This window comes from Herpailurus yagouaroundi, unplaced genomic scaffold (genome assembly GCF_014898765.1).
Source record: "Herpailurus yagouaroundi ecotype Mexico unplaced genomic scaffold, PumYag 77, whole genome shotgun sequence".
NCBI lineage: Eukaryota > Metazoa > Chordata > Mammalia > Carnivora > Felidae > Herpailurus > Herpailurus yagouaroundi.
Window position 1 is genome coordinate 17,653,045 of NW_024412388.1, and position 7,659 is coordinate 17,660,703.

Below are 7,659 nucleotides of genomic sequence, written 5' to 3' on the forward strand. Positions count from 1 at the left end.
TCACTCGTTGCTGCCAGGGCCTGTGCTGGGATAGAAAAGGGGGCAACAAAGGGCTCCCAGTCTGGTTGGGGATAGACGCCTTAAGAAAATCCACACTGAAAAAAAAAAAGAGAGAAGAAATCCACACTAGCAGGCGATAGGTTCCATGGCAGTGCTTCTGCCAGGCACAGAGGAGGGAAAAGCAAACCTTGGAATAGATGACCAAAAGCAGAATGTTTGGCTGAAAGAGAATGAATACTTGTCAGCCGAGCAGGGTCTTGAAGGATGAATAGGAGTTTGAGAGTTTGACAGGCAAAGAGGGAGAAAGAAGATTCCAGAGAGAAGGAGCAGCAGGTTCAAAGGCAAGGTGCCACAGTAGGTTCAGGGAAGCGATCATTTGATCAAACTGGAGGGTAAAGATGAGGAGGCGGTGTGGCTGTTTCCAGGAATCAGGGTTTTTTCACGGGGGAGCTAATGGTGGCACTCCAGGGCAATGTTTTTTGGTTTTGTTCCTGTTTCTCTGGTTTGGTGACCTGTACTTTCTTTTTTTGCACAGTTCTGTATCCCCCAAATTCTTGTGTTATAATTTCTTTAATCATAAAAATGTAGATAAATGTGGTTTGTACTTTTTTCAAATTACATCTTTATCGACATATAGCCGACACACAATGTTACATAGTTTCAAGTGTACAACAGACACACAATGTTACATAGTTTCAAGTGCACAACAGACACACAATGTTACATAGTTTCAAGTGCACAACACAGTGATTCCACGAGTCTATAGCTTATGCTACGCTCACCACAAATGCAGCTACCGTCTGTCACCATACGACACTATTGCAATTCCGCTGACTATATTCCCCAGGCTGTACCTTTTATCCCCACGACTCCTTCATTCTACAGGGCAATGTTTTAAAAACTGGCTGTGTGGACTTAGGTAAATTCCTTAACCTCTCTGAACCGCTACTTTCTTTTCTGTAAACTGGAGTATAATTAATATAAACTACCTCAGAGGACTCTAGTGAGGGTTAGACGAAATAATTTCTGTTAAGTGGCTGAAGCAAAGTGTTTGCTAAATGCTAGCTGCTGTTACTGTTACTGCTGTCACTATTATGAATATGTATAAAGCGGCTACTTTAATTTTTTTTTAACGTTTATTTATTTTTGAGACAGAGAGAGACAGAGCATGAACGGGGGAGGATCAGAGAGAGAGGGAGACACAGAATCTGAAACAGGCTCCAGGCTCTGAGCGGTCAGCACAGAGCCCGACGCGGGGCTCGAGCTCACGGACTGCAATATCATGACCTGAGCCGAAGTCGGCCGCTTAACCGACTGAGCCACCCAGGCACCCCAAGCGGTGACTTTAAAAATAAAAGCAACAAGCCAATTTCCCTCTTTCAGATGGACTCCCAGAAGTGGACAAGGAATTTAATGGATTAGCCAGCACATACTGAATTAATAACGTTGAGTTCTTTGCACAGATTCTCCCTCCTTCAGACTTAAAGGCAAAGTTCACAGTTTTATATTAACCCCCAGGAGCATTCAGAAGCAGGAAACATGGGAAGAGACCCAATGTCTCCAATAACCCTGGGTTTTGTTTCAAAGTGTTTCAAAGCACTTATTACAAGCTATCACTTTATCTTTTTAACTTTTCTCGAGATAGAACACACATAAAAGCACACAAAGCGCCTGGGTGGCTCAGTTGGCGTCGGACTCTTGATTTTGGCTCAGGTCATGATCTCACCGTTGGAGGGGGATTCTCTCTCTCTCCCCCTCTCTCTCTGCCCCTCCTGTGTGCTCTCTCTCTCTCTCTCTCTCTCTCTCAAAATAATTTTTTTTTTAATGGGGAAAAACCTGACAAATCCTAAGCGTACAGCTCAATACGTTGTCACAAAGTGAACACGTCTGCATAACCTGATCGAGAAACGAACATGACCAGTCCCCGGAAGCCCCCTTCTCTGGCCTCCCAGTCATCTCTTCCCCCAGAGGTAGCTGCTGTTTGAGAATTCTCTGTTTATCAATGTCCTAGCACCTGTATCCTCTATGTGTTACTTTCTTTGGGCTGCAGTAACAAATTGCTACAAACTTGCTGGCTTTAAAACAACAGAAATGTATATTCTTACAGTTCTGGAGGCGGGAAGTCTGAAATCAAAATGCCCGCATGGGTTGGTTCCTTCTGAAGGCTCAAAGGGAGAATCCATTCCATGCCTTTCTCCTTTCTTCTGGTGGCCACGGGCAAAATCCTTGGCATTCTTGGAGTGTGACAGCCCTCCAGTCTCTTCTGCCTCCACAAGGCTGTTCCCTCGATGTCCCTCTGTGTCCTGCCTCCTATAAGGACGTTCTCTTTGGATTTAGGGCCCACCGTCACCCAGTATGATCTCATCTCCATCCTTAATTACAACTGCAAAGACCCAAATAAGGTCATATTCTGAGTGGATATGAATTTCGGGGAGGACCCTATGCAACCCACCACAGCCTGTATGACCGCAAGCCCCAGAAAGGCAAGCAGTGTCACTTATCTGTGGGTCCCTGGAACCTGGCCCAGGGCCTGGCCCAGATGAGCTGCTCACGACACGTTGGCTGAATAGGTGAATGGCAGTCTATCTTTATCAGGGCCACCAACGCTGAGCACCTGACACGCGCTGGGTGTCAGTGATTGACTGGTGGGTGACCGAGATTCAGACATGGGTCGAGGGTGAATGCAGAGGGTATTCATGGCAATAGGTGCTGTCCCCCGAGCACTTCCTTTGTGCCCCCTGCTTTCTGTGTGTGGTTCCACTTAATCCGACTTTATGGATAAGTCGGGGAGCTGTATGTCCCGATTTACCAGGGACGGTCTCAGTTTGTGCCCACTGTCCCAGTATAATGAGTGTGTATGTCATGCTCACGCTCGCCTTTATTTCTTAGAAGGGTTAATGAAGAATGTGGTCACCCCACAGATAAGGCAGCTGAGGCCTTAAAAAGTCCTGAAGGGAATACATTCAGCACCTGATTTGTACCCACCTGAAGATCTAAAGCCCTTGCCCTCAACTGCTGCTTTGGTGGTTGTGAAATAGGAAAGGTTTCTTGGCAGGGATCAGCTGGTGTCACCCAGCCATCTCCAGAGAGACGGTACAGGCTGGACATCCTCCTGGGACCACCAGAGGCCAGCTCCTCCCTGCTCTGGCCCAGGGATCTTGGAGAAGCGGGGGTTCGTGAGGAAGAATGGAGAGCCTGGAGGACCCTGGATCGGAGGGTAACAGGCCTCAGAGATGGAGGGTGAGAAGAAGGGCCCCTCCTGGTCAGGCAACCCCTCAGGAGAAAGGTCTCTAAGGGAGAAAGCCCCTCGGGGGATGTGGCCCCTTTTCCCTGCTGCCCAAGAAAAAGAGGCCTGTAGAAAAGACTGGAAAGCTTCTGAACGTTGGCACAACAGGGGGCTCGCTCTGAACTCTGCATCTTTCTCTTCAAGCTTCTGCCTTCTCCAGATTCCCCTTCTTGATCTCCCAAGATCTCCCAAGAAGATCCCCTTGATGAACTCCCAACCACACGGACAGGCTACCTAATTCCCAGGGCCCGGTGCAAAATGGAAATGCAGGGCTCGGAGCTTCTTTAAAAATTATTAATAACTTCAGGACAGTGACAGCAGGGCCTGAAACAAGAACTGGGCCCTTCTGAGTGTGGGTCACACGCCTCTGAAGCCAGCCTGGCAATCACCCAACACCCAAGCGGGAGACCTCTCCCTCCCCCCAGTCGCCTACATCGAGTCCTGTGAATTCGAACTCGTACACGGCTGCCCTTTCTCTGCCCCTTCTCTGCCCCGAACGCCATGCCTCTGGTTTAGACAGCATTTCTCACCCCTGGACAACAGCAGCCATTCAAACAGCTTCCGGTCTTGCCTGCTCCGGCCCATCCTTCCCTTTGCAGCCAGAGAGAGAGCTCCCTACAGGCCACGTCGACAGTCCCAGTCACCTCCCAATGGCACCTGCGATGGAATGAACTGCGTTCCCCCCCAAATTCGTGTGGTAATGCCCTAAGCCCCGATGTGACTGTATTAGGAAATAGGGCCTCTAAGAGGTAATGCAGATGAAATGAGGTCATAGGGTGGGGCCCTGATCTGATTGGATGGGTGTCCTTATGAGAAGAGACACCAGTGAGTTTGCCCCCACCCCCTGCCCAGCTAGGGCACAGAGGAAATAATGCCACCTGAGGACCCAGGAAGAAGGTGGCCATCCGCAAGCCAGGAAGAGGCCATCACCAGAAACGGAATCTGTTGCCACCTTGATCTTGGTCTTGGGCTGCTGGCCTCCAGAACTATAAGAAAATAGACTTCTGTCGTGTAAGCCGTGGAGCCTGTGGTGCTGCCATGGCAGGCCTGTGCTGACGAACACAGCTCCCCACTGCCGAGGTTCCGTTCATGGGCTTTGTGGCCCTGTGTGGTTGGGACATACCTTCTCCAGCTACTGGAGAACATCTTTCCTGTCCCTCGCCTCCCGTTCCTGGCAGCCCTTCCAGGAGGCTGGAGGCCAAAGAGCAGGGCCAAGGGTGCAAGGAGAGGTTAACTTTGCACTACCTCCTTCGCAGGGAGAATTTCAACGGTGTCTTCTGGGAATGGGTCATTCATTTACTCAGTCAACAAACATCCGTTGCTCTCCCAGTGAGGGCGGGGCCCTAGGCCAGGTGCTAGGACACTCACAGCAGGTGCCTGCGTCCCCACCAGGAGACACACAGACACCAGCCATCACACTGTATTGAAAGAGAGTGTCTCCCTGGCAAGTAGTGGGAAAGGGAGGACTCAGATCAGACGAGCCTGGATGCAAATCCAGCCTCACTCCTCGTTAGTGGATGATCCTGGGCAATCCACACGCCCCACTTTTTTTTTTTTTTATCTTGAAAATGGTCCTGATGTCTGTCTGTTTGGATTAGCAGTTCTCAAACTTTTTGGTCTCAGGAAACCTGTACACTCTTTTTCCCTTCCTTCCTTCCTTCCTTCCTTTCAAATTGATTTCGTTATTTTTAGAGACAGAGAGAGAACAAGCAAGGGAGGGGTAGAGAGAGAGGAAAAGAGAGAATCCCAAGGAGGCTCCGCACCATCACCACAGAGCCCAATGCGGGCCTGAAACTCATGAACCGTGAGATCATGACCTGCGTGGAAATCAAGTCAGATGTTCAACCGACTGAGCCACCCAGGCGCTCCTAGGACCCTGTACGCTCTTTATCATTCTTGAAGACCCTACGGATCTTTTTTTAATGTGAGTTATTTCTTTCAGTATTTACCGTGTTGGAAACTGAAACTGAGAAATCCTTAACACCCAAGAACACATGTATATTCCATTTCCCATTAGAGTAATGACATAAACCTGCCCCAAGACCCGTGCTCAACCAGAAAAGTGAGAAACAAAATCCCAGCTCCCAGCTCCAACTTTATGAGGAAGCAGAAGCCACCTTTAAACATTTAACCTAAAAAACAATTTTTTAGGTTAACAACTCAGGCAACAACAGATGTTGGCAAGGATGAGGAGAAAGGGGATCTCTTTTGCATTGTTGGTGGGAATGCAAGCTGGTGCAGCCACTCTGGAAAACAGTACGGAGGTTCCTCAAAAAACTAAGAATAGAACTACCCTACGACCCAGCAATTGCACTACTAGGCATTGATCCACGGGATACGGGTGTGCTGTTTCGAAGGGACACGTGCACCCCCATGTTTACAGCAGCACTATCAACAATAGCCGAAGTATGGAAAGAGCCCAAATGTCCGTCGATGGATGAATGGATAAAGAAGATGTGGTATATATATACAATGGAGTATTACTCGGCAATCAAAAAGAAGGAAATCTTGCCATTTGCAACTTCATGGATGGAACTAGAGGGTATTATGCTAAGCGAAATTAGTCAGAGAAAGACAAATGACTTCACTCATATGAGGACTTTAAGAGAAAAAAACAGATGAGCATAAGGGAAGGGAAGCAAAAATAATACAAAAACAGGGAGGGGGACAAAACATAAGAGACTCTCAAATATAGAGAACAAACAGAGGGCTGCTGGAGGGGTTGTGGGAGGGGAGATGGGCTAAATGGGTAAGGGGCTTAAGGAATCTCCTCCTGAAATCATTGTTACAGTATATGCTAACTAATTTGGATGGAAATTATTAAAAAATAATAAATTATTAGATTAAAAAAAAAACCACACAATATTTTAGGGGCACCCGGCTGGCTCAGTCTGTAGACCATGTGACTCTTGATCTTGGGGTCATGACCTCAAGCCTCATGGTGGGCACAGAGATGACTTGAATTTTTGTGCATGTGTGTGCTTAAAACCAGCAGTACAGATATGCAGAATGGTGATACCAGCTGCTAATCTGTGGAACTATTTCTCCTTCAGTTGAACAGCAGCAGCTGCCCTAAACCCTGTGAGGGTCCTCAGCACTGTGGCAGCCTCAGCCCACCCCAGAGGCCCTCACTGTCATAAATAATTCTAGAAAGAATGCTCCCAAAATTGTACCTCCTTTTGATAAATCCCTAGAATCAAATCGAGCGAAAAGGATACACATTTCAAGGCTTTAGATTCAGATTTCCAAAATGCCCTGGAGAAAGTTTATATTGACTGAAACGCCCACCAACAAAGTATGAAAAGTGCCCATTTTGGGGCACCTGGCTGGCTTAGCTGGGGGAGCACGTGACTCTTGATCTCAGGGCCATGAGTTCATGCCCCACGTTGGGGGTAGAGATTTTAAAAATTATTAAAGTTAAAACATTTTTTTAAATTTAAAATTTATTAAAATTATTTAAAATATAAAACTAAAAAAAAAAAAGAAAGTGCCCATTTTCCCACATCTCCCCAATGTTTTTTATAGTTTTTCCATGCTTGAAAACCTCGAAGGTAAAAAACGGTACGTTACTTCAATTTGATTTTCTTTGATTCCTCAAAATGTTTAATATTCTTTCTTGGTTTATTGGCAATTTGCCTATTTGTGTGTTGGTAGGGCCTCTTCTTATGGATCTGTAACAGATCTTTGTATATGAATGTGATGGAATCGCAAAGTAAACTCTTAATTCCAGAACGGGTTTGGGGATTGATTCTCCCTCTCCTACCCCTTCTAACGTTTTCCACAGAATTGAGAATAATTCTTACCCACTCTGGGAAGGCTTTTTATAAAAGAAATCTCAACAAGATGGAAAATAAGAGATACTGAGACTACAAGTGCTTTTTGTTTGGGAGGATTTTGCTCTCCGATCTACCCTTCCCTACTTCCAACTGTGGAAAGGTTGCTGTGTTCTTTGTGGCCAGAAAAACTGAGTCATACCTCGTGTGATCTTTCTGGCTTGCTTTACTCTCTGGGCCAAGTGGGTCCCCACCCAGGAAACGTCCTCGCTCACAAGCTGTGCTTATGCAGGTAAGACACAACCCACTGTCATTTCGCCAAGCCCTGTTGCTCCGTGTCTCTGCCATTGACCGGCTGTGTGTCCTTGCGTGAGTCCCTTAACCTCGCTGTGTCTCAACTCCCTTTGAAATGGGGAAAGTGTTACCTCTCAAGGATTTTTGTGAAGATTAGATAAAGTATATAAGGCGTTGGACACAGCATAGGCGCTCAAGAAACACCTGTCAAACTAACAACTGATGAGTGTTTTCCTTTCAGTTTGTTCTTGGCCTGTGTGTGGGTGTATTTTTGTTTAGCTTTCCCTTTTTTCCAGCTGAAAACTC